The 22649-nt window shown below is 47.8% G+C and overlaps 1 protein-coding gene across 4 annotated transcripts in view; it reads right to left on the minus strand.

Moving 5' to 3' along the window:
* Positions 1-22649, minus strand: part of LOC138487933 (germ cell-specific gene 1-like protein) — a 225660-nt gene that overhangs the window by 158964 nt on the left and 44047 nt on the right. The window lies entirely within an intron of this gene.

Here is a 22649-nt window from a genome sequence, read left to right on the forward strand (position 1 = left end):
GAGTTCCAGAGTGATTGCCCAGATATGCCACTGCAACGAACGTGGGAGGAGCTTGGAGACTGCAGTTGGCCCCGCATATGCGCACTCTTGGGTGGTGTGGTCGGGATTCCATTTATCCCAGACTTGGCTGTGGATCAGCCTGCGAGAGGCCTGGTGGCCGGCACCCAAGACCTGCCATGCTGCGGAGCCTTGCGACCAGCTAACCGCCGGCCCTGGGCGGGCCTGACCAAGACAGGTGCGGTGTCGCTGGGTGGCTGTCAGCCCCACGCAGTGCCAGGGTGAAGAAATAAGGCCCCGCGTAAGTTCACTGCACAAAACACCTTCGCGGGGGGTCCAAGGCCCCCCCATTTACTAGACTGTAAGATTGCCGGGACCGATGGCAGACGGCGGTCACTGACTGCAGTGCAACCCTATGATCCCTGCTAGAACCTCCGAGTGAGTGTACTACTCTGGGCCAACGTTACCCAGTGAAGCAGTGGTCTGGTGCGGCCAACGGCGGCCAACGGCAGAATGGGGCAGTAAGTGTTCTATCCACTGACACCCAGCCACGAGAAAACAGATTGGCAACTATACAGATCTACAACCCTGGTAAACCAAAATCGACCACCGGATATCTGATCCCTGAGCGGAGTTGGCGTCCGCGACGGTTGGAGCCATAGCCCAAATCTGGGTTACAAGTAGCTCCATGGGAGATTCCCGTCAACGGGCTGCAACACAACTCCTGTATGATTAAGCGGAACTGACGCATTGTGACTCATCTGGTTGCTATAATCCCCACTTCAGAACTGAAAAAGAGGGAGGTGAGAACTGCTGCCTGCTGTAAGTAGATTCTGTTTTTACTACCGAGAGGTTGGTCGGAGCGGACATAGCCCGAACTACCTGACTGTACGGGGACCCCATGACCTAATTAGTGGCTTTCCAATACCACTTTATACAACCAGGTGTGGTGAAGCTGTCGTGCACACAAGCTAATAGCCCATATCTAACAAGGCAGCGGAAAGCGCAAACAAGTACTGCAACCCCCGCCACTGCAATGTGGGAAAGATAATTACCCTTGGGCCAAAACATCCCACACTGAAGCCCTGAGAACCTATGGGCAACTAATCGCAGCTGTGAAGTAAATCTGTTTGGGGGAAAGTCAAGCTTTCAGGGAACTTCAGCGCATGGGAAACTCGTGGCTTGTGTGTGTTGGGTCGCTACATGGGAAAGCTCAGTCCACTCGTACACCCTGACAAATTGAAGTGTAATAACGGTAGTGCTGAACAGAGACAGACCCAACCACGCTGTCTACTTGATTGCCACATTAATCCTCTCATAAGTGCAAGAAGTGAGACCCCACGCACCAATTACAGAGCACAGGAGGGTGCCTCGGTGATCCGAGCTGGGACTGGTGGGACACTGCGAAAGTCATAACAGCGCTTTGGGCTGCATTACGATCCCACGCTGCGGCTCACGCAGCTGCTCTGAGGAATACACAACAAACGTTAGATAGCCAGCTCCTGGCTCAGCCGCAATTCACCATATAGAGATCTGGTGTTGGGAAACAGCCTTGCCCCCATCTTCAAGACCCTAGAGGCTGAACACTTTCCACCCTTTGCAAACATCCTTGTCAGACAATACTAGCTAGACCTGCTCCATCCAAAAAATTCCCAGTGGCGCGCAGAGCTGAGGAAGCTAATGCATTAATAATTGACAAGATGACGAAAGGGTCAGGCGTGAGGAAGAGGGGCCCCATGGATTCCTATACCAACAGCCAAACAACGGGCCCTTCGGCGGAGCCACTGGTTACACCCAACACACAATCCAAAGCTGGCAGAGGTGAAAGAGAAGACCGGCTAACAATGATAGTACAAAATGGCTTCATGGCCGTCAATGTCAAACTCGACAACATTGTAGCCACCATCGGATCCCAGAGTCGAGGGTGGATACGGAAAGCTCACGAAGAACAGAGGCAGAAGGTAGAATCAGCTCCAATGAGGACACCATCGCTGACTACAGTAGAGATATCGCTCAACTAAGGGACAACCTATCCAAGATGCAAAATAAATGTGATGATCTTGAATCGAGATCCAGAAGGAACAACATACGAATTGTGGGTGTCTCCAAGAAGTTTGGCAAAGGTGCGATGGAACCCCAGGTGGAATCGCTCCTTAAATCTCTTTTTGGTTCTGAGCCCTTCTTGGACCATTATTTGGTCGAGAGGGAGCATTGCATACTCGCTCCCTTACCTAAACCTGGGGCACCCCCTCCCACAATAATTGCCTGCCTTCTCAATTACAGAGACAAGGACGCAATACTTAAAATGGCGAGAGAGAAGGTCACCTTGCAATTCAAAGAAAAGCATATCCATATATACCCGGATTTCGCGGCAGGAGTACAGGCGAGTCGGAGGTCGTATGATCCAGTTAAAAGGCTGTTGAGAGCGCGTGAAGTACAATATGCATTAATATTCCCAGCTAAGATGAGAATTCAGCATGGAGGCAGAGCCCATTTTTTTGAAACTCCAGCAGCGGGCATGGCATACGTTGAGGCCTCTATACCCCTGCCACCCAGAGGGCAGGGACCATACCAGAACGGCAGACCGCTTCCCAAAGAAGAAAGACAAGATCCAGCAGACTGAACGAGAAATGAACCAATATCCTTTTGACAAACAGTAATGCTTCTTGTGCCTCTGGAGGACCCCACACACTACTCTGGGAACAGGATCGTGAGCCTGGGTCAGGTGACCATGTGACAGTAAGATGGCAACCCCAGGAGAATTCCAAAAGTTTATAAGGGTTCAAGTTGTGGGAAATGGGATACATCATCGGGTTGGGGTTGATGGGGCGGGTCAGGGTGGGTACGGGGCACAAAGTTTGGTTACACCTGGTAAATGTTTAAAATCAGAGAGTTTTTTTGCATCGGACATGGTGGTATTAGCAGACCCACTTCATTGCCCAAGACACAGATCTATGATTAAAGAGGACTATGGCACAGGTTGACAAGGGCATAACCATCAAACTCCTCTCATGGAACATCCAAGGCCTCAACAATACGATTAAGGCCCGGAAAACTGCAGCATACATTACCAGACATAACCCCCAGATCATACTACTTCCAGAGACACATGCACTTGGCCAAGTCTTGTAAGTGACTCCAATCTAGCAATCCAACTAAGTCAATGCCTGGTCTGGGATGCCCAATGGAAGCCCTTATTTATATATTTTTATGACAAGTTCATAAATCTGGATGATGAACCCTTATATAATGCCCCTCTCTTTGAATCCCCCTAACCTCACTGAGCCAAGAAGTAGGTTTGTTTTGCAAACTAAAAGATTTATTTGAAAAATTAAACTATATATATATATATATATATATCACACTTTTATGAATAAATTAATATTTGATAGCACACTTATGAATATGACAGTGATCAACAATGGATAATATTACACTAGCACACTTCTTTAATTACTTAGGAGTTGGTATAGAAAGGATAAGGTAGCAGAGAATACTTTATATGATTTCAAGGAAAAGAAATGATGGGAAAGAATGCAGCACAGAAATAAACTGATATGGTTTCAACAAGAGATAATATGAACACTTTTCCCCATGTGGCAATTCACTCCCTCCCTTATGCAATATAAGAGCTGGAAAGGAGAGCACACAGTTCTCAGAACTACAATCAAAACGCAATTCAAATTCCAGTTCCCCCTTAGCAAGCCTAGAGCAACCGGTATGCTCTTAAACAGGCAAAAATACTTTTAAATGTGATTTGCAATGAAGTGAAAAATATGCTAAAAATGATTTTAATTCCCTATAGGAGATTCAGGGTAGGTGACAGCTACTTTGAATTAGTTCAGGTCAACACTAACAATGATTCAGGAATGATTATCAGATTGAAAACGAATTTCAGCAACGCAAAGCAAGAAGCAGCTATTTTTTTACAAGTGGTGAAATTGAGCTAGTTGCAATTCGCGGCACTTTTTCCGAATGCGCCGATCGCGATTACGGATTAACTATAAGGAGTTGGAATGTCTTTCTGGGTTTGTTGGAAAGCTTAAATTCTTAGCTTTAAAATTACAGTTACATTTCTAGGACGTGCGGTTCAAAAGATGCAGACGTTTTTGTGGAGGTAGATTTTCAGAAATTAAGTAAAGATTCAGAATGACAAATGACACGTTCACAGCTTTGAAATCACAGAATGGACACACAATTTCTATGCAGTTCTAAATAGGTTGAAATGGATGGGATGAGATTATTTTAGACTAAGAGATGACTATGCACAGTTCTGGCTGGATACTCACTCCTAATTTTGGACCGGAATGGGCCTTGGACTGCACTCTCGCCACGGGACGGTCTCTGCCACTGGTTCTGCTCACAGCGTGGCTTCTGGTCTGAGTCTGGCACTGCACAGCGGTCTGGTCTGGTCTGGTCTGCTATCGGCACTGCACAGTGGTCTGGTCTGGTCTGCTATCGGCGCTGCACAGCGGTCTGGTCTGGGTCTGACAGGTTCTGGATACAGCTCTGCTTTCTGGGTCTGGTTCTGGCACAGAGTTCTAGCCAGAAGCAGAAACAGCACAGCCCAGCTGTTTTATTCTGATGTGCCCCTTGGAAGTCTGGGGTAAAATTAAAATCAGTTTGCAAGATTGGAAGGCCAGCTGAGAAGAGTTCAGCTTGCAGTAGGCCCTCTGCTTCAAAGTTCTGGAATCTGGAGTCTGGTTTTCTTGTGCAGGGCGTCCCGCCAATGTTCAGGTGATGAGTGAATCTGGAAGTCCCCCACTAAGGCTTGCCATCCTTACTTATAGCAGAAATTGCATCACCAAAATGGGTGTGTGCGTGGGCATAACTAAGCCTGCCCCTCACAACTTATCATTGGCCAAATTCTCCTCTCTCCCTTGATTGGGGGAAGGAAATGGAGTGTCATGGTGATGAGGTATGTTTATGGGTCAGAGAATCCTCCCCTTGTCACTTTGCACACAAATCTATTTTTGATTCAAATGAATATTTATCTATGTACAATTTTTCTAATATTATATGTCCAGTTAACATATTTTCTGTAGCGCCAAACCATCCGATCCCTGTCTTTGTAAGATGTTGTGTCCACTTCTGACAGAATTCTACCCTTTTCATCCAGAACACAATATCTAAATGTTGCCAGAATTTACACAAATGTGTGCAAGGAATATGGGCATCAGATGATGAAGTGTCAGATTTTTAACATACAGACATTTGGAGTAAAACCCTATTTTTCGCTACTACCCCCCAGAACATACCACAGAGTCCTAACACCTCTTAAAATGTGCACAGAAACATCACAGGGATAATGATATTATTTATATAATTTTGACAATTTTGTATTATGAATTGTCCATCTTTTTAAAATTATGCTCTGGCCCAGATGGGTGTGGTTAAGTCCCAAAGCACATGGGGGAATTTCTTGTTTGTCCCCGCCTCCAAGCTCAGCTGGCTCACAGGGGCAGTGCCCCTCCCAGTTCCTTCCAAGAGGAAGCCATTTATGACCTCCTGATTTAGCAATTGCTTTGAGCCAAGGGAAGTTCATTGTTCTGTTTCTCTGCAGTCCCAGGTACCCCTCCCCTGATTCAATCAGAGAGGTGTAATCTCCTTTTGGTGGGGGCAGCAGAAGGCAGGCCAGGCCTGTGAATGCAGTTGCTGGGCAAGTTTCAACTCCTGTCGGTGGTAGTTGCCAGGCAGAATTCAATCCCTTCAAGCCAGGCTTCAGCCAAATGTCACTTTTGTTCCAATTTTTCTTCATGCTATTGGCTGATCTTTCTAGGTTTCGCTGAGCGTAGGCAAAAGCATGTTGGAGGTGTTTCCTTAAATTTTCAACATACTCATGAGTTGTGGAGGCATTGATCAATGTCTGCTCTTGGGTCCTGTAGAGCAAATGCTGGGGAAGCACCATCTTGTGTCCAGTCATCAACTCAAACGGTGACATTTTAGTTGCAGATGAAGGGGTAGATCTGATGGCCATTAGGACCAGAGGTAATCGGATATCCCAACTTGGCCCAGAATCTGCCACAAACTTTTTCAATATGCTCACAATGGTTCGGTTGTAACGTTCTACTGCACCTGAAGAGGCTGGCCGGTAAGCAATGTGTATCTTCCTTTTAACCCCCAGTATCTCCCACATCTTTGTCATTACTTCGCTGGTGAAATGGCTACCTCTGTCTGACTCAATCCTTTGGGGTAGTCCAAAACGCGAAAAGATGTGATTGATCATCAGGGCAGCTGCTGTTTCTGCCTTGCAGTTTGGGGCCGGGAGACATTCCATCCATTTGGTAAATAAGCATGTCACCGTCAACATGTACTTATTTCCCCTAGAGGAGCGAATCACGGGGCCTATGACCATGGCAGGGTCATCCCTCTCTTTTAGAGAGGCGCACAGTGTGTGAGGGATGTTGGCTGAAATTGTGCACACATGAGACACCCCTTCAAGTATTGGTCGATGTCCTGCCCCATGTGTGGCCAGTATGTAACCTCTCTTAAGATCTCAAGTGTTGTCTGAAACCCCCTATGACCGGCGGTGGCTGCATCATGGGCGTGACTTAACATCAGGCTTCGGAATGAGGTAGGAAATACCAACTGATCATGGCCAGCTTGGGATTTCCTTACCAACAAACCGTCTTAGATTCGGAACATTTTTGGACATTTCATCAACACTCTAAGGTCCTCTTTCCCAATGTAATCGGTATCTGTCAGGGGAAAGTTCTCAGGGTCCTCAATGTGTTGGTAAAACTTACCAATTATTGGATCCCCCTTCTGAGCTGTAATCAAATCTGCATCTGGGGTCTCCTTACTCCATTGTGCAGTTGAAAGATCTTTGAGAGCATTTGTCTGGGACCTAGTGATCGCAGTGACCTGGATTTCCCCCAACAGGGACTCAATCTCTATTAGATTCCCTTGGATGGCCCCGGTTTTGGCCAGCTGATCAGCTAAGTCATTTCCAGTTTTGTCTGGTCCCTCTACTTTGGAATGACCCTTGATCTTTTTCCAGTAGATGGTCATCCCGTTCGAGGTGACCAGATCATCAATGTTTTGGATTAACTTCCCGTGTTTCAAGGGTTTGTGATTAGCACATAACATGCCTCTGGTTTTCCAATTAACCAGGTGCTCCACGAACCCGTTCCGTACATAATCCGAATCTGTGATTATGACCAGTTTGTGGAGTTGATGTTGGACAGCAGCGAGGATGGCTTGATGCACAGCCATCAACTCTGCCACCTGACTACTTCAGGGACCAATCTTGTACCCAGCGGAGGGTTCTGGGGACTTATTCATCCATGCATTCCCTACGCCGGCCACAAGTTCTTTCTCCCCGTTGTTGTCAACATGGTAAGAGCATCCATCCACGTAGACGGTGGGCATTCCCTCACACTTGTCTTCTTCAAAGACTTTGTGTGGGGAATTAAGGTATGCCTCCATGTTGTCCTTGATTTTTAGACTCTCGTCCTCGAGGCAGTTTTCTCTGGCACAATCATGCAAGTCAGCCAGACCTTGTGCGAGGGGACTCTTCTTGTTTTGGCCATATCTGACCTCCACAGGAAAGCCTTGCATTGACAGAATCCAGGAAGTAATTAGGGAATTACTCACATTTCCGGCCCGGATTCTGTCACTTTGGAGATATTGCAGAGGCGGGTGTGGAGTCTCCACTATGATGTGTTCCCCCTGGATAAACAGGCGGTAATTCTTCAATGCCCACACCGTTGCCAGGAGTGCCTTCTCACAATCGTTGAATTTTTCCTCCACAGAGGATAAAGTTTTGCTCGCATAGGAGATTACTTTATTGACCTTGTCATGCTTTTGATATAATACTGCAGTCAAGCATGTATTAGAGAACCCTGTCTCCAAGAAAAATTCCTTGTTTCTGACAGGGTAAGCTAGGCAAGGCACTTGTGAGAGGCTTCTTTTGAGCTGTCTTACTGCCTCGGATTTTTCTGGACCCCATTCCCACTTGACCACCCCCCTTCAAGAGATGAATCAGGGGTCTGGTGATCTCTGCGTAGCCCTCAATGAACTTTCTGCTGTAATTAGTCAGTCCAAGGAGGCTCCTTAGTTCCCGCAGAGTTGTGGGGTCTTTCAGTTTCTGGAGTGCTTCCACTTTCTTTTCCTGGGGACAGAGACCCTGAGGAGTAATCTCATGCCCCAAGAAATTAACACGGGTTCTATCACCACTGTGCTTTCTGAAAGGAAAGTTTTGCTCCGGCGGCCCTCAACTGGGTCAGAACATAATGGATCTCCGCTATGTGTTCCTCCACAGATGAACTTTTGATGAGGACATCATCTACATAAGCCAGGTTACCCCTCGCACCCAGGTCGGGCATGGCCTTGTGTAGGAAAATGTTGAATTCATTGCCGGAGTTGAGGTCTCCGAAGGGAGTCCGGGTCCATGTGTACTGCTGGCCCCCAAAGGAAAAACCCATTTTCTATTGGTCCTCCCTACTGACAGGCACAGTCCAGTATCCATTGGTCAGGTCTATTGCAGTGAATACCTGTGACCCCTGGATCTGGGCCAGCCCTTGGTCAATGTAGGGAAGAGGCCATCGGGAAGTATGGACCCGTTTGTTGAGCTCCCTAAGGTCGGTGCAGAGTCTCCACTGACTGTTTGGCTTCAATATTCCCAGCACCGGATTATTGAAGGTGCTGTGAACTGGACGGATTATCCCCGGGACTCAAGGTTCTGAATTATTTCAGTAAGGGACTCCATGGATGTGAGAGGCAAGCGATATTGCTTCACAAACACTGGAGTCATGCCAGGGTCCGTGGGAATTGTTGTTGTGTGGATGTCGGTGCGACCACAGTCATATGAGTCTACCGCAAAGAGATCTTGGAAATCCAAGAAAACGTGTTTCAACTTTTGCTTCTGCTCCAGAGTCACGCAGGCATCAGCTAGGTTGACACTCTCTTCAACCACCTGCCTGAAGCCTGGAAAGACTTCTGGTTTTGCTATCTAAGCGGCCTCCTCCAGCTGGGTGGAGAAGTCCCTGGTCAGAGTGCTGATTTGGACTGGAGGCTTCAGGTGGGAAAGGCAGCCCTCATGGACCTGGAAAATCACCTCATCCCTCCTGAAGTCACAAGTCACATCTTCCTTACCATAAGGGCAGGAACTGTACACCAGGAAGTTCCCCCCATGCCGGGTAAAGATCCTGTCTGGCGTTGTATTGTCATCACTGTCACTGTCAAAACAGTCCTTGGGGATTGGTCCTAACAGTTCATTTCCTAAATCAATGGAAAAATGTCGGTCATCAACCGCCATTCCAATAATGGTGCCTGCGGCTAGAGTAATACTCTTTAAGTCGCTGTTATCCACCTCTATTGGAATGGTGTCATGTTCTATGTTGACTAATGGTGTTGGGTTTACCCCCAACCCTTGCTGTTGGAGAGAAGCATTTAGATGAATATAAGCATCAGGGTTTTTCAATTTTTGTCCTCTTTTAACTTTCACTTCCAGGGAGAATTGTCGGGTCCTTTCTGGGATGGTGACTTCCTCTTTAATCTGAATTTCAACTGCATAAGGTAGCAATTGAGCTGACCTAAATGCTTTTTCTGGATCATCAAAGCCCATGGGATTATCCGCTAATCGGGACCAAGCTTGGAAGTTTATTAGGTCCAAACTAATGGCAAAGCGATTGAGAATGTCATTGCCTAGGTAAAAGGCGGCAGTGACGTCTTGCACGACCCAACAATTATGGACTATGCTCTTGTTGCCAATGGAGATTTTGAGCATACACCTGCTTGACAGGAGATGTTTGGAATTGGGTGTTTCCAGATCCATTTCCCATTTGTCTATCAGTTTGAATATGGGAATGGCTGGATCTTTTGGGAGTTGGCGGAACATGGCTTCGCTGATGAAGCTCTTACCGTTGTTCACACACACTCGGGCGAGAACAGAGTCCTTCCCATCATTTAACTGAACAGGATGAACAACTGCTCTCCAATTTGCTGAATATCAGCCAGGCTCTGAGCTGATTTCACATCTTTCTGGACTATTGGAGTGGGAATGTCTGATTGTGGATTAGTAAAGAATTTCAGAGTGTTTCCTTCCAGTGTGGAATACCACCTTAAACTGGAAGGAAGGTTGATTTTCAGAAATAGAGAGGACCCCCATCGCCAGTCTGTTGTCCTACTGCTATCACTGTCACGTCTGGAATTTGGTTGTTCTGGAAGTGAAATTTTACTTGGTAGATTTTTGTTCAACCATGTGGCATGTGCCGTTTAAACTAACATGGTTGACACTCTGTTTTAATTTTATTGGTCGACTAGTCTGGGCCCAGAGGACCTTGTTTATGCAATCTATTAGGGGTGACAACCTTCTCAGGAGGTCATTCCCTAGTAAATAAGGGGTGCCCTCTGGAGTCACTACTATGACCGGGTGTTTCACCTTGTGTCGCCCAATTTTAATGTCCAAATTTGCAGTCCCCTCGATGGGAATTTCCTTCCCGTCAAAGTTCTGAAGTTGTCCAGGAAGAGAGGTGAGAGGAATACGGTAATTCTCCCCCCTTCCTGCATTTAGTTCATCAAAGGCCCCTCTGGAGGGAAGGGTAGCTTGGGATCCAGTGTCCACCAGTGCCAAAATTGTACCCTGCCCCTGTACTTGTACCGGGGCATAGTATCTTCCCTCCGTCTCCTCAAGGGGGCACAGATAATGCACATTTTTGGACAACTGGTGGGCTAATTTTCTGGTTTTGGACAAGGAAAGAGAAGAGATTCGAGCAGAATTCTGTGAGGAGTCTTGGGAATCTGAAAGAAAAAGTTGGCAACTGGAGATAGGAGACATTTTGAGTTCCCCTGGTTCCGGTTCTGGGCCGCCCCCCTCTTTTTGGAGGCAGTCACCAGGATGGGTTTGAACCAGGGGATTTTGATGCTGTTGGTTCTGGGATGAGATGATGGGCGGCGCTAGCTCAGTCCCCACATCTACCCAGTCTGTGTGTGAATCCCTTGGGACCCATTTTTCTTTGGGAGGAGTTCCCCCATCTCTGAAGGAGAAGATCCTTTTCCCAGGATCCTCTGAGGATCCCTCTCCCTCAAATTGGTAGATCTGTACCTCATCCTCAAAGTGGGTCTGTTTGGGTCCTTTGTTTCTCCTACCTCCTCTCTGCTCCTTGGGTGGCAGACTTTCAGGGGTAGGAGATTTTGTTTCTGGTTCCTGGGTTTCCAGGGGCTGTTTACAAGTGGGGAAGGATGCTTCCTCCAAGGCTTTACACCCCCCTTGCCCTTGTGCCTCCTTCCTGGGAACCGGTGGGTTATCGGGGTGCTGCCCCGTCATTGTTCTGGAGCACCAGGCCCAGAGTTTGGGGTATTCTGCGCCGGCATGCTCATCTGGGGGTTCTGCTGAGCCCTCAGCATGCGACCCAGATCCTGTGCCATATTTTGGACCTGGCGCTCTGACTGTGAAACCTGCTCAGGCTGATACAGGGTTCTGTTTTCTCGCCTGGGCTGATACCGGGAAGGGTAGCTATCCCTTCTCTGGTAGTACCCCGGGTTGGGAAGATTTGGGTACCCCTCCACCCTTGGCCTCCCCTCTCCCGGATTAGGTTGTCTGGGCTCATGGAATTGGGGAAAGAAGGATGGATGGTTTTGGGGCTGGAAGTTGGGTGGATGCCCAAGATTTGGGGAATTTCTGCCCTCCTGTGGGAAGTTAGGAGGTAAGTTCCCTGGGTTAGGTGCTTGGCTGGATCCCCCCACCCCCCTTGGGCTGGAGGAGTCCACACATAACCCAGGATGGGTCGGGTTCCCTTGTAGCGGGGACCTACATAATCAGGGGAGTGAGGGATCCCATTTGTGGGACTACCTCCTTTACTCCCTGTCTGTGACTGGCCCGAGGGCCTTCTTGGCTTGAAATTATTCTGTGCAGGCAAGTTTTTAGGCCCCCCATCTCCAAATCTAAAATGGGGGCAACCTTTACCTCTGCCACCTTAGCAGCAGCAGGGGTGCTGGTCGGTTTGGGGCTTTTCTGCGCATTACTTTTATTTTCTATGGGTTTCTGCACCTCATAGATTCGGGAGGCCTGTTCAATGACCCAGTCTAGTGACCTTTTCTCGTGAAAATCTCTCACTAGCTGGGTCATGATGTATTTGGGTAATGCATGGAAAAACGTATTTACAAACTCTTTACTGCCCGTGTGCACCCTTTTGGTAGTCTGCACAAAAGCACACTTCAATTCCTGCACAAATTCTTGTGGGGCCTGATCCTCCCCACATTGCAAATTGTAGGCTGCCTTGCGAGCCTCTTGGGGATTTCTGTGAACAGAAAAATGTTTCAAGATGGCCGCCCTATATGTGGACCATCTTGAATGGTTTTGGTCCTCCAGCCCCACAAAGAAACTGGAGTATTCTGGGTAGAATCTCCATTTTACATATTGAACGCAGCTACTGCTGTCTTTCAAATGGAAAGTCTCCATCATTTGCTCAAAGAGCTCCAAGTGTTCCCAAACAGAATACTTGGAGTTCTTGTGATAAGGCGTGATGACACTCCTGATTGTCTTAATCTGTTTTAAGGGGTCCTTAAGCAAGACCCTTTTTTGCCTTATTGGCCTTCTTGGTTTGGGTAACCCTGGTCCATTCATCCTCTGACTCAGAAGCACTGCTCCCAGAGGTGCCCGCCTGATCTTCCAGGTTTTCCCAGATTCTGCGAGCCTGGGAATGGCTGGCAGAATGTGGGGACCTAGTCTCCTGTGTCCTGGGATGCTCAGAGGAGTCTTCTGATTCCTCCTTGCTCCCAAGATTTGATGGGTACCCCCCCCACTGACCTAACTGGGCAGAGGTTTTTAGGATGCCCTTAGTGGGCCTACTCTCCTGGGGTTCCCACTAAATTGCACTGTACTTGGGTGCCCATACCCGGATGCCCGCCCTTCCATTCCTGGGAGGTACTGGCCTATGAGCCCCTTATTTCTGGCTGGATAGTAATCTGCCATCCCCGTGGCCCTGGGCCCATGTGCACCAGGGGACATGGGGGTGGCAGAGTCCAGGGACTGGGAGAGGTGAAGGCCTCTGGTACTAGGGCTCCTGAGGTTATGCTCAGGTGTTTCCCTTTCCCAGCGAACCTCATCTCTATCAGCCCCTGCTCCCTGTTGCAATGCAAGAGCCTGTGCTTTCAGTTCCTCAACCAAGGCCTTACTAGACTCGATCAGTTTCTCCTGCATGGCTACCTGTTGCTGGAGCCTATCATTGTGCTGACAGAGAGCCTCATTCTCTCTCTATGCTTCCTGGGTTGTCTTGGAGTACTGGGCCAGTCTTTGCTGCTGGAGGGTTACCTCCTGAGTCCCATCCCTACTGGCCTGCTCCTTTCTTGCCAGAGCATCTTCCACTCTCCTGATGTGCTCTAACAAGTTCTGATGCTCTTTTTGGAGGTCACCCAGCCCCTGGAGGGCCAGGTGATTTTCTTCATTTTTTTCTTTTAAGTGACAGCCTTCCTGGCCTAAGGCATCCCTTTACAGAATAAGGGCCTGCTTCTGTGCCGCCAGGTCGTCCCTCTGCCTTTGAAGGGCATCAGCTTTCTGGCGCTCTTCCTCGAATTCTGCCTGGGTATCCAGGTCTTTCAGAAATAATGTGTTGCTCTCTGCCTTCTCCCTATCTAGGTGGCTTTGCAGGGTGACTACCTGCTCTGCGCACGCCCTGGTGAAGTCCAGTTGTTTCTCCAGCTTTTTCTGGCTCTGCAGTAGGAAGTCCAAACCTTCTTGGTACTCCTTCTGCAAGGCCAGAAATCTGGTATCCTGGTCTGCCTTTTCCTGTTGCAGGATACCCATATCCTCTTTTATTTTAATGATATACTGCCTACTATCATTTTCTGACTCCTGGCTCCTCTGCAGCCTCTGTTCAGAAGAGACCAGGTCAGATTGGGCCTTCTCTAATGCCATATGTTGCCTCTTTGCCAGATCTTGGCCTTCAGCACATTTGTCCTGTATGGCTCCCATATATAAATATAAATATGCCGCTATCATGGCAATCTTGTTGTGCTCATCTTTGGCTTTAGGGGCCATATATAGTTCACTCAGGGCCACATGTAATGGACCCTGATCTCTCCATATGTCTGACCCTGTTGCAGTCATCTGGGGTGCGATTGCCTGCAACCACACCGTCTTGTCCTGTTCCGTCCATTTGCCTCTCACAAATAGCTTATGTAAGAGGTGCTCTCTGGCTATTTTGATATCTACCAAGGTCGTCATTCTGGAAATTGATTTCCTTTCTGACTTACAGAAGTTTGTATTTTATTTTGCAAAACAGACCGTCTCCTTAGAGCGTCCTTCTTTTGAGGGGTGCTTTTACAGTGTAACACAGCGTGGTGATCCAACAGGATTTATGTATCCTGTCAGTTAGCACACTGTATTAAGCTGCACAAGTGGTAGACCTAATCCAGACATCCCGGACGAGCCCCCACTCTGTAAGTGACTCCAATCTAGCAATCCAACTAAGTCAATGCCTGGTCTGGGATGCCCAATGGAATCGCTTATTTATATATTTTTATGACAAGTTCATAAATCTGGATGATGAACCCTTATATAATGCCCCTCTCTTTGAATCCCCCTAACCTCACTGAGCCAAGAAGTAGGTTTGTTTTGCAAATTAAAAGATTTATTTGAAAAATTAAACAATATATATATACATATCACACTTTTATGAATAAATTAATATTTGATAGCACACTTATGAATATGACAGTGATCAACAATGGATAATATTACACTAGCACACTTCTTTAATTACTAAGGAGTTGGTATACAAAGGATAAGGTAGCAGAGAATACTTTATATGATTTCAAGGAAAAGAAATGATGGGAAAGAATGCAGCACAGAAATAAACTGATATGGTTTCAACAAGAGATAATATGATTCCAGTTCCCCCCTAGCAAGCCTAGAGCAACCAGTATGCTCTTAAACAGGCAAAAATACTTTTAAATGTGATTTGCAATGAAGTGAAAAATATGCTAAAAATGATTTTAATTCCCTATAGCAGATTCAGGGTAGGTGACAGCTACTTTGAATTAGTTCAGGTCAACACTAGCAATGATTCAGGAATGATTATCAGATTGAAAACGAATTTCAGTAGCGCAAAGCAAGAAGCAGCTATTTTTTTACAAGTGGTGAAATTGAGCTAGTTGCAATTCGCAGCACTTTTTCCGAGTGCGTCGATCGCGATTACGGATAAACTATAAGGAGTTGGAATGTCGTTGTGGGTTTGTTGGAAAGCTTAGATTCTTAGCTTCTAGGACGTGCGGTTCAAAAGATGCAGACGCTTTTGTGGAGGTAGATTTTCAGAAATGAAGTAAAGATTCAGAATGACAAATGACACTTTCACAGCTTTGAAATCACAGAATGGACACACAATTTCTATGCAGTTCTAAATAGGTTGAAATGGATGGGATGAGATTATTTTAGACTAAGAGATGACTATGCACAGTTCTGGCTGGATACTCACTCCTAATTTTGGACCGGAATGGGCCTTGGACTGCACTCTCGCCACGGGACAGTCTCTGCCACTGGTTCTGCTCACAGCGTGGCCTCTGGTCTCGGTCTGGCACTGCACAGCGGCCTGGTCTGGTCTGCTATCGGCACTGCACAGCGGTCTGGTCTTGTCTGCTATCGGCGCTGCACAGCGGTTTGGTCTGGGTCTGATGGGTTCTGGATACAGCTCTGCTTTCTGGGTCTGGTTCTGGCACAGAGTTCTAGCCAGAAGCAGAAACAGCACAGCCCGGCTGTTTTATTCTGATGTGCCCCTTGGAAGTCTGGGGTAAAATCAGTTTGCAAGATTGGAAGGCAAGCTGAGAAGAGTTCAGCTTGCAGTAGGCCCTCTGCTTCAAAGTTCTGGAATCTGGAGTCTGTTTTTCTTGTGCAGGGCGTCCCGCCAATGTTCAGGTGATGAGTGAATCTGGAAGTCCCCCACTAAGGCTTGCCATCCTTACTTATAGCAGAAATTGCATCACCAAAATGGGTGTGTGTGTGGGCATAACTAAGCCTGCCCCTCACAACTTATCATTGGCCAAATTCTCCTCTCTCCCTTGATTGGGGGAAGGAAATGGAGTGTCATCGTGATGAGGTATGTTTATGGGTCAGAGAATCCTCCCCTTGTCACTTTGCACACAAATCTATTTTTGATTCAAATGCATATTTATCTATGTACAATTTTTCTAATATTATATGTTCAGTTAACATATTTTCTGTAGCGCCAAACCATCCGATCCCTGTCTTTGTAAGATGTTGTGTCCACTTCTGACAGAATTCTGCCCTTTTCATCCAGAACATAATATCTAAATTTTTCCAGAATTTACACAAATGTGTGCAAGGAATTTGGGCATCCGATGATGAAGTGTCAGATTTTTAACATACAGACATTTGGAGTAATATCCTATTTTGCGATACTTCCCCCCAGAACATACCACAGAGTCCTAACACCTCTTAAAATGTGCACAGAAAAATCACAGGAATAATGATATTATTTATATAATTTTGACAATTTTGTACTATGAATTATCCATCTTTTTAAAATTATGCTCTGGCCCAGATGGGTGTGGTTAAGTCCCAAAGCACATGGGGGAATTTCTTGTTTGTCCCCGCCTCCAAGCTCAGCTGGCTCACAGGGGCAGTGCCCCTCCCAGTTCCTTCCAAGAGGAAGCCCTTTACGACCTTCTGATTTAGCAATTGCTTTGAGACCAAGGGAAGTTCACTGTTCTGTTTCCCTGCAGTCCCAGGTACCCCTCCCCTGATTCAATCAGAGAGGTGTAATCTACTTTTGGTGGGGGCAGCAGAAGGCAGGCCAGGCCTATGAATGCAGTTGCTGGGCAAGTTTCATCTCCTATCGGGGGTAGTTGCCGGGCAGAATTCAATCCCTTTAAGCCAGGTTCAGCCAAATGTCACTTTTGTTCCAATTTTTCTTCATTCAAAGCAAACTTACAATTTTTACACATGCAGCTAGAACGCTGATTCTAAGTTCAAAACCATGACATTTAAACAGTTGCAACCTATGTGACACTCAAAAGTAGGTCACTCATTTATTTTAAACATTTCGATTTTAGTGGCTTTAAATCCAATTTCACTTAAGCTGCTGACTTCCACAGCTCAGCCAGTTTTGTTATGAACATTATTTTAGGCTCTTCATCTTTCCATATTTTGTATGCACACAAGACTTCATTCTACCAGACATCTGCTGGTGTTCAGTAAGATTTTTGAATATCTTGCAATGTTTGAAATAGGCATTTTGAGCTTGCATTCAGAGAAACAAAGGTGATTTCAAAGCGCTTTTTGAGCTAACAGGCACTGCTGTTTTTCCTTTGGCACCACGTTTCACTCATGGCGCTTCTGGCCCATCACGCTCGCACTGGTGGGTGGCAGGTCAGGCGACCATTTTTGTGTGCTCAAAAACTGCGCGGTTTTCCTATATTCTGGCGCAAATGTGGGCTTTTCGGCCATCTTGGATTTTCTAAGCCCACAGCACCAAATGTTGCAGCATAATAACTCGAACATGGGTCAATACACCCGACAGTCTGCACTTGCTTTCTTCCAAGATGGGGCCCGTTAAGACATTACACCGAATACTCGACTCATGCTAGGGGGGTTCTCACATTAATTCCCCTGAAACTGGGATTCCGGCTCCGGGATACCAAAATAGACACCCAAGGCAGGTATGTGCTGGTCTGGGGGGAAGTGGCAGAGCGACAGATTGTTACTGTTAATATGTATTGTCCCAACATCGACGACCCTGAATTTTACAGCACTATACACAACATGCTAACCATAAAAGATGACTCAGCAGTAATATGCGGGGGGCCTTTAACACGATACTCAACATAACCCTCGACTGGTCATCAACTTCCTCTCGATCCCCAACTAAGGCTGCATTGACCATACGCCAGATAATGCAGCAAATGTCCATAGTGGATATATGGCGAGAACTACACCCCCAGGAAAAGCGGTTCACTTATTATTCATCAGTACACGACTCTGAGTCACGGATTGACTACTGGCTCATTAGCTCGACCCTTTCAGACACAGTGTCGAACTGTACACTCTCAGACCACTCCCCAATATTAATCCCCTTGACTATCCGAAACACTACACCACAGGCTAACCGTTGGAGGATGCCTCCCGCCATGCTAAGAGACCCCCACGTGTGTGAAACACTACATATTGAAATAGAGGAATTCTTTCAACTAAATGAGGGATCGGTAGACAGATATGCCACGATATGGGAAACATTCAAAGTATATGATATGATATTTTATTTATATCGCACCCATACACAGGTGTTTCAGAGCGTGACCAGGCAAAGGGAGGGGGAGCAGGGGAGAAAACAAAAACAAACGATCTTACTAGGCCCAGTGACATTGAGAACGTGCAAGTGCATGGGAAAAGGAAAGGGGGAAGTGCAAACATAAAAAGGGAGGGGGCAAAGAAGTGCAGGCATAGGATAAATAATAAGTTAGTGGATACATAAGTAAATAAATAAGGTGATAAGAGCAGTGATTTGTGCAGCCAGTGAAGGGTGCAGTGCAGGGCAAGTCAGATAGGGTAACATCTGATAAGTGCAGGAGAGGAGTGGGGGGACCTGTGAGGGTACAGATAACAGGCCCCGGTGCAGGGGTGGCCGGGAGGCAGTGCCAGAGGAAGTCCAGGAGGGCAGGTAACTGAGCCAAGGGGGCCCCGTTGGCAGGTGAGGCAGTGCTGAGAAAAGAAGGCAGATCATCAGGGAAGGAGAGTGGCAAAGGCAGATGCAAAGAGGACGGTCTTAAGGAGCTTACGGAATCATAGATGGTTTTCCTCCAGTTTCAGGGTGGCAGGGAGGCCGTTCCAAAGGGAGGCTGCGGCCGAGGACAAAGATCTGCCCCCTGCACGTTTCTTAGAAAAGCGGCTGACCCTGAGGGAGTTTGAAGTAGAGGAGCGAAGGGCTCGAGAAGGGAGGTATTTAAGGAGGGATAGTTGAAGGTATTTAGGACCCAGGCCCCAGAAAGCCTTGTGGACAATGCAAAGGGTTTTAAATGTAATCCTTGCATCCACTGGGAGCCAATGGAGGGATTTCAGTGCCGGAGAGATACGATCCCGGGGCTTGAGGCCAAGGACAAGTCTTGCAGTTCTGGATTAGCCGTAGAGGGCGGAGGGTGGAGGCAGGTAGCTTTAGAAAGAGGCTGTTGCAGTAGTCCAGCTTAGAGAGAATCAGAGCTTGGGAGACAGTGAGCTTCTGTGGGAAGGAGAGGAAGGGAAAGGTACCTCTGAGCAGGTGTAGTAAGAAGTTAGATTTTTTTGAGACTTCAGAGATGTGTGAGGAGAAGGATAGTGTGGAATCAAAGATGACCCTGAGGTTCTTTCCTTCGCAGGTAGGAGCAGGAGGAGGGCTGAGGGAGGCAGACCAGAGAGTAAGGGGGGAGGAAGGAGAGGGTGTAACGATGAGGAGGATCTAAGTTTTATTAGCATTTAAACAGAGATCTTTGGCGGCACACCAATTTTGAATGGCGATTAGACAGTCAGAGATGAGGGAGGAAGGGGAAGTGGCAGAGGGAAGCCTGAAAATGAGTTGTGTGTCATCAGCATAGCATTGGAAGTTGGAGCAGAAGATGGAGATGCAATAGGCAAGGGTTGCCAAGTATTGGTTGAAAAGCCAGGGCGAGAGATTAGACCCCTGAGGAACACCACAGGTAGAGAGGGAGATAGAGGAGAGGAAGGACCCAAGTTGTACCTGGGAAGGTCGATCAGAGAGAAAGGAGGTAAGCCAAGCCAGAGCCTGATCAGTGATGCCAAGGTTGTCACGGAGACAATTGAGCAGGATGGTGTGGTTGACCGTATCAAAAGCGGAGGAGAGATCAAGTAGGATAAGGACGGAGGGAATGTTAGAGTCAAGGTTGGAGAGCAGATCTTCACGGATGTTCAGGAGAGCAGTTTCCGTACTTCTGTAGGCTCTGAAGCCAGATTGGTGGTCATGGAGTGAGCCGACAGAGTCAGAATGAAGGTTGAGATGAGAGATTGCAAGCTTTTCAAGGAGCTTACCCAGAAAGGGGGTGATGGAAATGGGGCGATAGTTAGCTGACCAGGAGGGATCAGCTGAGGGTTTCTTGAGTAGAGGATGCTGTCATGAATCACAGAGTGCGCCCCTTTTGGGCTTCTTGGTCCCTGTCACAGCGGGCTTACACTCATTAATACTCCCAACATGGCCGTCCAGCGTAATCCCTTCTCGCTCCATGCACTGGACGTAACCTATTCTACTAATAGACCACGCCTTCCGCGGTTCTGCGCGTCTCATTGCTATTGCGAAGTAGCGACCAGACGTGTGCTCCGTAGCTCGCGGTTCTTCTCCTTTTTCTAATCCCTCTATCGCTTCCTAGTCCTCCCCCTTCTACTTACCTCCGGGATTCCTGGCTAGCATGCTTCCACTGCCTCCTGGATTCCTGGATTCGGCGTCCCGAAAAACTGAACGCATTCTGGATTCGGAAGAGAATCGGGCAGCCTTCTTCAAGACCCGGTCCATCTGCAAGAAGGCATCGACCAAGGACACCAGTAAAGAATGGACTCAGGTGAGAAGGGGGGAACTCCTTGACAGTTTGAGATGCCACCCGACCGAACTTGATATTGATATGGAGGCTGCCGTGCAGGACCTGATGCGTATTATGCAGGAATTATCAACCGAGGTACAGAATTTAAAGGCGGAGAACGCTGCTCTCAAACAGTTGGTCCTATCTCGGGATTCTGCTACAAAAGAAAGTGTCTTACTGGGCGGCATCGTGGACAAATACGACGGCTCAGCAAAGACCCTTTGTGCATTCCTGGATTCGTGCTTGGTCCACTTTACCTTCAAGCCCTATTACTTTTCGACCCCCAGGGCCAAGGTTGGTTTTATAATCTCTCACCTTTCCGGGAATGCCTTAACTTGGGCTACTCCGCTCGTTAACTCTAGTGATGCCCTCTTGGACGACTATGATGGGTTTATACAGGCCCTTAAAAACATGTTTGACCGCCCTGAGCAGGTTTACAGTGCTCAGGAACGCCTGTTAGACTTTCAGCAAGGTTCCCAGGATATGCTCACGTATGTGACCCGATTTAAAAGCTGACTGGTCCGCTGAGGCGAGCTTTACCCTGTTCAGGAGAGGATTGAACAAAGAGATTGAGGATGAGCTGGCCAGAGTGGCACGACCAAGCTCGTTCCAGGCACTAATGGATCTTGCCATGCAAATTGACTTACGTATCCAGGAAAGGAAGACAGAAAAGAAAAAAAACAGGGGAATTTCTCAGAAGGCATCATTTGAGAGTACCGTCAGAACGGACACCAACCCAAGCCCAGTCATGGAACCAGGGCCCATGCAGATTGGGGCCTTTTGTGGACCCATATCCCCGCAAGAGAGAATGAGAAGAATTCATACGGGCTTGTGCATGTATTGTGCCTCGGATAAGCATTTGGTTAGGGAATGCTCTCTAGCACCCCCTCGGCGTTCGGGAAATGCCAGCTCCCGATCCTAGATGGAGCAGAGCTTCGGGAGAGAGATGTTTGCTCCACATCAATTCCATCCTTGAACTCTTCTGGACAAAACAATTTGGTGATATTACAGGCCTTTTTATCATCCTCCAAGAATAAGACCTATTCCATTTTGGCCCTGGTAGACTGCGGAGCTATGGGATATTCATCGATCAAGAATGGGTTACTAAACATCGAATTCCGTACGAGCCATGAATCACCATGCAACCTGTGGAAGCTATTGACGGAAGACCCCTCACATCGACTCCCTGGCTCCTGCCCTGGCTGACTTTTGCAACCACTCCTTCGCCTCTGGAGTCTTCCCATCCCCCCTTAAGCACTCCCTTGTGCACCCTCTTCTTAAGAAACCCTCTTCCGACCCCGCCTGCCCGGCTAACTATCACCCAATCTCCATCACTCCCTTCCTGGGCAAGCTCCTGGAGAAACTGGCCATCTCCCAGCTCAACCTCCATGCTGAATCTGTTGGTAGTCTTCATGACCATCAATCTGGCTTCAGAGCTGCCAGAAGCACGGAAACTGCTCTCCTGAACATCCGTGAGGACCTGCTCTCGAACCTCGACTCCAACACTTCGTGTGTTCTCATTCTGCTCGATCTCTCTTCTGCCTTTGACACTGTTAACCATGCCATCTTGCTCAACCGGCTCCGTGATAACCTGGGTATCACTGGTCAGGCTCTGGCGTGGCTGACCTCTTTCCTTTCCAATCAACCCTCCCAGGTCCACCTGGGGTCCTTCCTCTCTGACATCTTCTTCTCTACCTGTGGTGTCCCCCAGGGATCTAATCTCTCTCCCTGGCTGTTCAACCAGTATCTGGCACTCCTTGCCCACCGCATCGCCACTCTCTGCCCCAACTTTCAGTGCTATGCGGACAATACCCAGCTCATTTTCAGGCTACCCTCGGCCTCCTCCTCTCCTTCCCTCATCTCCGACTGTCTGTCTGCTATCCAGGAATGGTGTGCCGCCAATGACCTCTGCCTTAATGCCAGTAAGACTGAGATTCTACTCATCGGCGCACCCACTCCCTCCTTCCCTGCAGCGCTCTGGCCAGCCTCTCTTGGCCCGCTTCCTGCTCCTACTTGCAAGGCAAAAAACCTCGGGGTTATCTTCGACTCCACACTCTCCTTCTCTCCTCATATATCTGACGTCTCTAAGAAGTCACACTACCAGCTGCACCTCCTCAGAGGTATTCTTCCCTTCCTCT

This window comes from Ambystoma mexicanum, chromosome 9 (genome assembly GCF_040938575.1).
Source record: "Ambystoma mexicanum isolate Mex_15411 chromosome 9, UKY_AmexF1_1, whole genome shotgun sequence".
NCBI lineage: Eukaryota > Metazoa > Chordata > Amphibia > Caudata > Ambystomatidae > Ambystoma > Ambystoma mexicanum.